We start from the raw sequence: 10,981 nt of genomic DNA on the forward strand, positions 1-10,981 counted from the left end.
AAAATCTTTGGAGGGAGCCGAAAGTCCGTATTGCCCAGCGACAGCCCTGAAACCTGAAGGATCTGGAGAAGGTATGTATGGAGGAGTGGGCCAAAATCCCTGCTGCAGTGTGTGCAAACCTGGTCAAGAACTACAGGAAACGTATGATCTCTGTAATTGCAAACAAAGGCTTCTGTACCAAATATTAAGTTCTGCTTTTCTAATGTATCAAATACTTATGTCATGCAATAAAATGCAAATTAATTACTTTAAAATCATACAATGTGATTTTCTGGATTATTGTTTTAGATTCCTTCTCTCACAGTTGAAGTGTACCTATGATATAAATTACAGACCTCTACATGCTTTGTAAGTAGGAAAACCTGCAAAATCGGCAGTGTATCAAATACTTCTCCCCACTGTATGACAAGATATTATATGATAAAGATGTGGTGCTGGTGATGTTATACACTTCTCCAATCAATGTTGAGATCTGATAATCACGGTACTCCATCTTGTTTATTTTTTTGTTTATCTGTCAGCCCCAGCCTCAAACTCAGGCCCTGTGTGTAGTTAACTGACCCCTCTATGCCCATTCATCACCATTTTACCGGTTGTAGTCTTAGCTGATTAGTTGTTGTTGTCTTACCCGTTGTTGCCTTAGCTATGTCTTCCAATTAACACCTGTGATTGCTTTATGCCTATCTCAAATATCAATATGCCTTGTATATTGTTGTTTAGGATAGTTATCATTGTTTTAGTTTACTCCGGAGCCCCGAGACCCACTCAACATGCCTCAGATACCTCCTTTGTCCCACCTCCCACACATGCGGTGACCTCACCCAGCATAACTAGGATGTCCAGAGATGAAACATCTCTTATCGTCACAAAATGCCTGGGTTCACCTCCACTGTACCCGCACCCCACCAGTCTGTACATTATGGCCTGAATCTATTCTACCATGCCCAGAAATTTGCTCCTTTTATTGTGTCCCCAACGCACTACATGACCAGTTTTGATAACCTTTAGCCGTACCCTCATCCTAGTCCTCCTCGGGTGATGTGGAGGTTAACCCAGGCCCTGCGTGTCCCCAGACACTCTCATTTGTTGACTTCTGTGACCAAAAAAGCCTTGGTTTCATGCATGTTAACATCAGAAGCCTCCTCCCTAAGTTTGTTTTACTCACTGCTTTAGCACACTCCGCCAACCCTGATGTCCTTACCGTGTCTGAATCCTGGCTTAGGAAGGCCACCAAAAATTCTGAGGTTTCCATCCCCAACTACAAAATGTTCCATCAAGATAGAACTGTCAAAGTGGGATGAGTTGCAATCTACTGCAGAGATAGCTTCCAAAGTTCTGTCATACCTTCCAGGTCTATGCCCAAACAGTTTGAGCATCTAATTTAAAAAATAATCCTCCCCAGAAATAAATCTCTCACTGTTATAGACCCCCCTCAGGTCCCAGCTGTGCCCTGGACACCATATGTGAATTGATTGCCACCCATCTATCTTCAGAGTTCGTTCTTTTAGGTGACCTAAACTGGGATATGCTTAACACCCCGGCAGTCCTACAATCTAAGCTAGATGCCCTCAACCTCACAAATTATCACGGAACCCACCAGGTACAACCCAAAATCCGTAAACATGCCCTCCAAATACACCTCTGCTGTTTTCAATCAGGATCTCAGCGATGGGTCCGCGGTCAAACGACCACCCCTCATCACTGTCAAACGCTCCCAAAAACACTTCTGCAAGCAGGCCTTTCTAAATCGACCTGGCCCGGGTATTTTGGAAGAATATTGACCTCATCCTGTCAGTAGAGGATGCCTGGTTACTCCTTAAAAAGTACTTTTTTCACCATCTTTAATAAGCATGCCCCGTAAATTAAATTTTTAACTAAGAACAGATATAGACCTTGGTTCACTCCAGACCTGACTGCCCTCCACCAGCACAAAAACACCCTGTGGCAGACTGCAATAGCATCGAATAGTCCCCGCGATATGCAACTGTTCAGGGAAGTCAGGAACCAATACACACAGTCAGTCAGGAAAGCAAAGGCTAGCTTTTTCAAACAGAAATTTGCATCCTGTAGCTCTAACTACAAAAAGTTCTGGGACACTGTAAAGTCCATGGAGAACAAGAGCACCTCCTCCCAGCTGCCCACTGCTCTGAGGCTAGGAAACACTGTCACCACCGATAAATCCACAATAAATCGAGAATTTTTTTGCATTTCTCTACAGCTGACCATGCTTTCCTCCTGGTTACCCCAACCCCGGCCAACAGCTCCACAACCCCCGCAGCTACTTGCCCAAGCCTCCCCAGCTTCTCCTTCACCCAAATCCAGATAGCAGATGTTCTGAAAGAGCTGCAAAACCTGGACCCTTACAAATCAGCTGGGCTAGACAATCTGGACCCTCTCTTTCAAAAACTATCCACCGCTGCAACCCCTTTTACCAGCCTGTTCAACCTCTCTTTCGTATCGTCCGAGATCCCTAAAGATTGGAAAGCTGCCGCGGTGACACTCTAGACCCAAACGGTTATAGACCTATATCCATCCTGCACTGCCTTTCTAAAGTCTTCGAAAGCCAAGTTAAGAAACAGATTACTGACCATTTAGAATCCCACCGTACCTTCTCCGCTGTGCAATCTGGTTTCCGAGCTGGTCACGGGTGCACCTCAGCCACGCTCAAGGTACTAAACGATATCATAACCACCATCGATAAAAGATTGTACTGTGCAGCCGTATTCATCGACCTGGCCAAGGCTTTCGACTCTGTCAATCACCACATTCTTTTCGGCAGACTCAATAGCCTTGGTTTCTCAAATGACTGCCTCGCCTGGTTCACCAACTACTTTGCAGACAGAGTTCAGTGTGTCAAATCGGAGGTCCTTCTGGCAGTCTCTATGGGTAAACCACACGGTTCAATTCTCAGGCCGACTCTTTTCTGTTTATATCAATAATATTGCTCTTGCTGCGGGTGATTCTCTGATCCACCTCTATGCAGACGACACCATTCTGTATTCATCTGGCCTTTCTTTGGACACTGTGTTAACAAACCTCCAAACGAGCTTCAATGCCATACAACACTCCTTCCGTGGACTCCAACTGCTCTTAAAAACCTCTTGACGCTAGGGGTCAGAATTTATTTTTTCTTAAAATATCATTCCCAAGGTAAATGTACATTTTCTCTGGCCCAGATCATAGAATATGCATATAATTTACAGATTAGGATAGAAAACACTCCAAAGTTTCCAAAACTGTCAAAATATTGTCTGTGAGTATTACAAAAAGTATTCTGCAGACGAAAACATAACGCAGAAGTAATTTCTTTTTTTTTACTGTGTTAATGACAACTCTTAATGATCGGCTCAACTCTTAATGATCGGCTCAACTCTTAATGATCGGCTCAACTCTTAATGATCGGCTCAACTCTTAATGATCGGCTCAACTCTTAATGATCGGCTATGAAAAGCCAAATGAAAATTATCCATGATTATTATTTGACCATGCTTGTCACTTTTGAACATTTTTGAAGATCTTGGCATAGTTCTGTTATAATCTCCACCCGGCACAGCCAGAAGAGGACTGGCCACCCCTCATAGCCTGGTTCCTCTCTAGGTTTCTTCCTAGGTTTTGGCCTTTCTAGGGAGTTTTTCCTAGCCACTGTGCTTCTACACCTGCATTCTAGCTGTTTGGGGTTTTAGGCTGGGTCTCTGTACAGCACTTCGAGATATTAGCTGATGTACGAAGGGCTATATAAAATAAACTTGATTGATTGATTGATTTCCTGGCCCGTCTTTCTTCCATTTAAAGGGGTATCAACCAGATTCCTTTTCCAATGGCTTCCTCAGGCTGTGACCAGGCTTTAGACATAGTTTCATGCCTTTATTTAGAAAAATGAGCGAGATGTTTCATAAGTAGTCAGGTGTCATCTGAATAGTTCCTGCGCGCGCGAGAGGAGCTCTCCATTTTCCTTTTGTCTCTTAAAGAATAGGTTATGGTCCGGTTTAAATATTATCGATTATGTTTGTTAAAAACAACCTGAGGATTGATTATAAAAAACATTTGACATGTTTCTACGACCATTACGGATACTTTTTGGAATTTGTCGAACGGAACACGGCTTTGGTTCTCTCAACATAATGCGCAACCCAAATGGCGCTTTTTTGTTATAAAAGTAATATTTATCGAACAAAAAGAACATTTGTTGTGTAACTGGGAGTCTCGTGAGTGGAAACATCCGAAGATTATCAAAGGTTAGCGATTAATTTTATTGCTTTTCTGACTTTCGTGACCAAGCTAACCAAGCTAATATAAGGCTAGCTGTTGTAGCATTGTAAGCTACACTCACAGAAATTTGGATTTCTTTCGCTGTAAAGTATATTTTCAAAATCTGACACGATAGGTGGATTAACAACAAGCTAAGCTGTATTTTGGTATATTTCACTTGTGATTGCATGATTAAAAAAATATTACAAAAAATATTTCTATTCTAATACGTTTGGAAATTTTCATCTTCCTTTCAGGACCGGAACAAGGCTGTAGTTCTCTCAACATAACGCGCAACCCAAATGGCGCTTTTTTGTTATAAAAGTAATATTTTTCGAACAAAAAGAACATTTATTGTGTAACTGGGAGTCTCGTGAGTGCAAACATCCGAAGATTATCAAAGGTAAGCGATTAATTTGATTGCTTTTCTGACTTTCGTGACCATGCTAATTTGGGGCTAGCTGTTGTAGCATTGAGAGCTACACTCACAAAAGCTTGGATTTCTTTCGCTGTAAAATATATTTTCAAAATCTGACACGATAGGTGGATTAACCTGTCTAGGATCAGCGTGGCGCTAGCGGCACACCCCCCCCCCCCCCCCACTGAAAAACCAGTGCCGCGAAATTCAAAAAAAATATTTTTTAAAAATATTTAACTTTCACACATTAAAGTCCAATACAGCTAATGAAAGACACAGATCTTGTGAATCCAGTCAACTTGTCCGATTTTTAAAATGTTTTACAGGGAAGACACAATATGTAAAGATGTACATCTATTACCTAAAAACACATTAGCATAATCCACCATCTTTTATTTGTCCACCAACACCAGTAGCCATCACCAATTCGGCTAAACTAAGATATTTATAGCCCCTAACCAACAAAAAAACTCATTAGATGACAGTCTGATAACATATTTATGGTATGGGATAGGTTTTGTTAGAAAAAAGTGCATATTTCAGGTAGATGGCATAGGTTACAATTGCACCCACCGTCACAAATGGAATAGAAAAACTACTTAGAGCAACGTGTTTACCTACTTACTAATCATCAAACATTTCGTAAAAATACACAGCATACACGAATCGAAAGACACAGATCCTGTGAATACAGACAATATTTCAGATTTTCTAAGTGTCTTACAGCGAAAACACAATAAATCGTTATATTAGCGTAGCACATAGCACATAGCAGCCCAGCATTGATTCTAGCCAAAGTGAGCGATAAAAGTCAACATCGCCAAAAGATATTAATTTTTTCACTAACCTTCTCAGAATTCTTCCGATGACACTCCTGTAACATCATATTACACATTCCATATAGAGTTTGATCGCAAATGTTTATATTTAGCCACCAAAATCATGGTTAGACAATGTGAAATGTAGACAAGCTGGTCAGAAAAAGTCCTTGCGCCACTTAGACAGTGATCTACTCTTATACATAAATACTCATAAACGTGACTAAAAAATATAGGGTGGACAGGGATTGATAGACAATTTAATTCTTAATACAATTGCGGAATAACATTTTTTTATTTATCCTTACTTTTCAATACAGTTTGCGCCTAGCGAAGCTACGTCATAAAACATGGCGTCCTAAGCCACTAAAATGTTTCGACAGAAACACGATTTATCATAATAAAAATGTCCTACCTTGAGCTGTTCTTCCATCAGTATCTTGGGCAAAGGATCCTTTCTTGAGAGCAATCGTCTTTTGGTGGAAAGCTGTCCTCTTGCCATGTGGAAATGCCTACTGCGTTCGGGATGAACTGAAAAGCGTGCCCAACTATTCACATCGTTGCAAAAATAAATGTCCCAAAATCGCACTAAACGGATATAAATTGCTATAAAACGCTTTAAATTAACTACCTTATGATGTTTTTAACTCCCATAACGAGTAGAAACATGACCCGAGTAATATTACCCCCTTCACTAATGCTTGGAACAGGAGCGGGCCGGTGTCCTCTAGGCGCATGACGCAGCTCCAAAAGAATGACTAGCTTCAGGGTTTTTTCATTTGTGGGGCCTGTGAACGCGCAATCGACCCCATTGGAATCGTCATCACGTAAAGGCATCCAGGGGAAGACGTAAGAAGTGTCCGTATAGTCATAGCAATATCAGTGCCGTTTTAACTGACTTCAGAACAGTGGCCAACATTTCTGAAATCTGAATCCATGTCAGGGAAATTGCTGTAGAATAGGCTCTGTTCCACTTAGAGACAAAATTTCAACTCCTATAGAAACTATAGACTGTTTTCTATCCAATAATAATAATAATATGCATATTGTACGATCAAGGATTTTGTGGGAAGCCGTTTCAAAAATTACCCAATTAGCATAAATAGTCTAAACAGCGCCCCCATCCCCAACAGGTTAACAACAAGCTAAGCTGTGTTTTGGTATATTTCACTTGTGATTGCATGATTATAAATATTTTTAGTAATATTTTTGCATTTGGCGCCCTGCAATTCTAGCGGTTGTTTAGAAAAGTGATCCCGTAAAAGGGATCTGTAGCGCAGAGAAGTTTAGCTCTAGTAAAACTAAATGCATGCTTTTCAACCGATCGCTGCCTGCCCGACTCGCATCACTGCTCTGGACGGTTCTGACTTAGAATATGTGGACAATTACAAATACCTAGGTGTCTGGCTAGACTATAAACTCTCCTTCCAGACTCATATTAAACATCTCCAATCAAAAATTAAATCAAGAATCTGCTTCCTATTCCGCAACAAAGCCTACTTCACTCACAACACCAAACATACCCTCGTGAAACTGACTATCCTACCGATCCTCGACGATGTCATTTACAAAAGAGCCTCCAATACTCTACTCAGCAAACTGGATGCAGTCTATCACAGTGCCATCCGTTTTGTCACCAAAGCCCCATATACCACCCACCACTGCGACCTGTATGCTCTCGTCGGCTGGCCCTCCCTACATATTTGTCGCCAGACCCACTGGCTCCAGGTCATCTATAAGTCTTTGCTAGGTAAAGCTGCGCCTTATCTCAGCTCACTGGTCACGATAACAACATCCACCCGTAGCACACGCTCCAGCAAGTATATCTCACTGGTCATCCCCAAAGCCAACACCTCCTTTGGCCGCCTTTCCTTCCAGTTCTCTTGGCCGCCTTTCCGTCCAGTTCACTGCTGCCAATGGCTGGGACGAATTGCAAAAATCGCTGAAGCTGGAGACTTATATCTCCCTCGCTAACTTTAAACATCAGCTATCCGAGCAGCTAACAGATATGCTGCAGCTGTACATAGCCAATCTGTAAATAGCCCACCCAAATCTACCTTCCCTCTTCCCCATATTGTTTTCATTTACTTTTCTGCTCTTTTGCACACCAGTATTTCTACTTGCACATCATCATCTGCATATCCATCATTTCAGTGTTAATTTTGCTAAATTGTAATTACTTGCTACTATGTCCTATTTATTGCCTTACCTCCTCACGCCATTTGCACACACTGTATATAGACTTTCTTTTTTTATATTGTGTTATTAACTGTACGCTTGTTTATTCCATGTGTAACTCTGTGTTGTTGTTTGTGTCGCACTGCTTTGCTTTATCTTGGCCAGGTTGCAGTTGTAAATGAGAACTTGTTCTCAACTAGCCTACCTGGTTAAATAAAGGTGAAATTAAAAAAATAAAAATAATAATTCTCCGCAGTGCAAGAAGAGGCGTTGGCCAATTTCATATTGTCAACCAAATACATTTGTAAAATCCTTTCGGGCTACATTCCAGCTAAACTAGGAGTGGAGAGTTAACTACCGGTACTTACAAAAAGCGTGCATCTAACAAAGAGCTACGAAAGTAAGTAAATAACCATATTAGACTTCAATACATAAGGTAATTTTGTCAAACGCTCATTCAACATATTTACTGCTACTTTATTCAATCCTGTTTTAAAAGTCTCCCTAACAGTTTACATTCCCTGACACCAACCAGAAATGTTTCCTTGGCCAAATATTCACAGATTTTCATAAAACAGTCACATAAGTGTTCTCTTATTTTTCTGGATCACCAAAAGAGTAGGCTACGTACACTTCAATTATCTCACGCTGTGCAGCTGGGGGAGATGTGTGTGTGCTTGGCATTATAGTGCCAAGCATGATATGTGTTATTATAACAAGTGCTTGGCATAATGCCAACACCCCAACACTCCGTCCAAGTTTGTCTGGACATTCCAAAGGGATATTTTACTCCCTGGCCAGAGCAGTAACTACCCCCCAGCCCCTACTCTCTGACTCCCATCCAAATCAAATCAAATGTTATTGGTCAAAAACACATGTTTAGCAGATGTTATTGCGGGTGTAGCGAAATGCTTGTGTTTTTATACATACATATATATTTTTATCCTTATGATACATGATGCTCTATTCCGCCTGGGGCCCCCGACAGCATATGAACACGCCATAAGCGCCAGCAAGAAATTTGCTTAAATACTGCTAAATGTTCTCTCATCAGCATGGCAAAATGTGAAGAATAGCATGAGATTAGCTATAAAATAGCACATTTTATCTCTGTCCCATGGCAAAGTGTTGAAATGCAGGAAGTTCGTTTTCTTTGGCGGGGACTGCTAAAACAAATTCCTACTGCCCCCCCCCCCCCCCCCCCCCCCCGGTAGGTGCCCTGGAGCCTCAAATGCGGTGGTCAGTCAGGTCCTGTAATTCAGCAGGTTTGTCATAAAAACGCTGTCATGTAATTTAGAAATATTTTATCATGGCATGAAATGGAAATTAAGTTGTGTCATGACTAACTGGCATCTTGTGGGAAACTGTCGTAACTAGCAAAGCTAACGCATTAGCAAGAAAGTCGAGATAGCCAGCTGAGAATTCGCAACTCCCCAAATCTATGTAACTACCGTTACACAGAGTTTATCTGCTATGTCGCTACATCACATCTCGAGTTGAGAATGATCAGCTAGGAGCTGGCTAGCTAACGTTAGCTAGGCTAGTAGGCTACAACACGTTAGCTAGTTGACTTTTTAGCCAGTTAACTTAGTTTCATTGCTAGTTTATTATTATAAAATTGCGAAGTTGTCAGCTGCTGCCTAGTAAGAATCACATGCTAAATAGTTACAGGCATCATTAGCCAAACAGCTAGTTAGTTAGTCTGACTTCCATCCATATGAAATATGGAATAAGGTTCTGATTTTTCAGAATAGTATTCTAGAGCTCTTCAGAATTCATACCTTATTTTTTATATATACCTGCTACTGTAGACCGCTTCTGGAGGCGGTTGAAGAAGCACGGATTTTGTCGTTGAATTTCTTTCAATCTGAAGTCAAATATGCAGCTATTTCCCAAAATGATCTCTTTCAGGCAGTCCGTCTGGGAATCCTCTTCCTTTAAATGGAGTCGTGGCACTTTGAGCTGGCTCGCATCGGGCCAGTGAGGGGGCTCGATTAATATCGCCCGGGCGCCCGTGTAGAGGTGTTTTGCAACGACTGAAAATTAATTGCTTTCGATTTTAAACCGGGCTGTTCCCGGCGTGTGCCAGGCGCCCGGTTCAAAGCCCGCGGCGAAATCGGCTCAAAACAAAAGTGACTTAATTAAGTACGTGTGTAAATTGGTAGGATTCTGTGTTTTCCCATGGAAAAGTGATTGATTTTTATTTAAAAAACGCTTTATCTGCTTTCCCAAAGATTTGTTTTTTTAAATTCAAACATTTATTTTATGTTGACAAAATGACTGAGCCGTGCACAGATTAGAGAATGGTGCTCCTCACTCCCCGCTTTCGCCCGATGTTTGACGGCATTTGCTTAAACACCGACTCTGATTTTGTGGGCATGTCCCTGTTAGACATTGGGCTAGTGCGATTATGCTGAACAGCAGGGCACCGGTCCATGGCCCGTGCCGTGCCGGGCAAAAGCGGTGAGGGAGGAGCGCCTTTCTCAAATCGAACAGTAATCTGCGCAGTTCAGTCATGTTGTCATCAAGGCAACATGGTGCATCGTCCACAAACAAACAACATATATTTTCCATAAAATATGTTTTTCATTGGGAAGGCAGATAATGCATTTTCCTCAAAATCCTTCATTACTTCTCATGCTTAATTACGTCACTTTTGTTTTGAGCCGATTTCGCCGTGGACTTTGAATGGGGCACCTGGCTCACATCCCGGAGGCAACCCGGTCCCAAAACTAATGCAATCAATTTGTGCTAAACACGGCCACACCGCCACTACTAAACATGAATCCCATCATTAATCCACAAGATTCCTAATTGGCTAAATCTACTCAATCAATGGAACCAACGATGTCTGTAGCTCACAATGGAAAGTGTTTCTGGGAGTTGTTGTTTAAATACTCGTTGGAATTACTTGGCTTGAACGGTGAAAGCTCGTTCTTAAAACTACAACAGATGTGGAGACTAGGCACACTGGCAAGGATGTGAGCATCACAAATTATTTCCATGCCCCCTTTGTGGACACGATTTCATTCGAGAATATTCAAGGTAGCTATGCACATCTGTTTCTGGCACAGGAGGTTGGTGGCACCTTCATTGAGAAGGATGGGCTCTTGGTAATAGCTGGAGCAGAATAAGTGGTATGGTATCAAAAAAAAAAAAAAAAAAATTTTTTATTTCACCTTTATTTAACCAGGTAGGCTAGTTGAGAACAAGTTCTCATTTGCAACTGCGACCTGGCCAAGATAAAGCATAGCAGTGTGAACAGACAGCAACACAGAGTTACACATGGAGTAGACAATAGACAAGTCAATAACATGGT

General features: G+C 41.5%; 1 protein-coding gene across 10 annotated transcripts in view; it reads right to left on the reverse strand.

Moving 5' to 3' along the window:
* Window positions 1-9,993, reverse strand: part of LOC129861326 (ribosome-binding protein 1-like) — a 67,075-nt gene extending 57,082 nt beyond the window's left edge. For 5 of the 10 annotated variants that reach the window (XM_055932715.1, XM_055932705.1, XM_055932722.1 and 2 more), the window contains exon 1: window positions 9,444-9,989. The gene's annotated coding sequence lies outside the window, so the exon portion shown is untranslated. Of the gene's footprint in view, window positions 1-9,443 lie in introns of all 10 variants that reach the window. The other 5 variants (XM_055932686.1, XM_055932678.1, XM_055932660.1 and 2 more) reach the window with 3 other exon arrangements.
* Between the last annotated feature and the right edge of the window lie 988 nt (window positions 9,994-10,981).

Source organism: Salvelinus fontinalis, chromosome 1, assembly GCF_029448725.1.
Source record: "Salvelinus fontinalis isolate EN_2023a chromosome 1, ASM2944872v1, whole genome shotgun sequence".
Taxonomy (NCBI): domain Eukaryota; kingdom Metazoa; phylum Chordata; class Actinopteri; order Salmoniformes; family Salmonidae; genus Salvelinus; species Salvelinus fontinalis.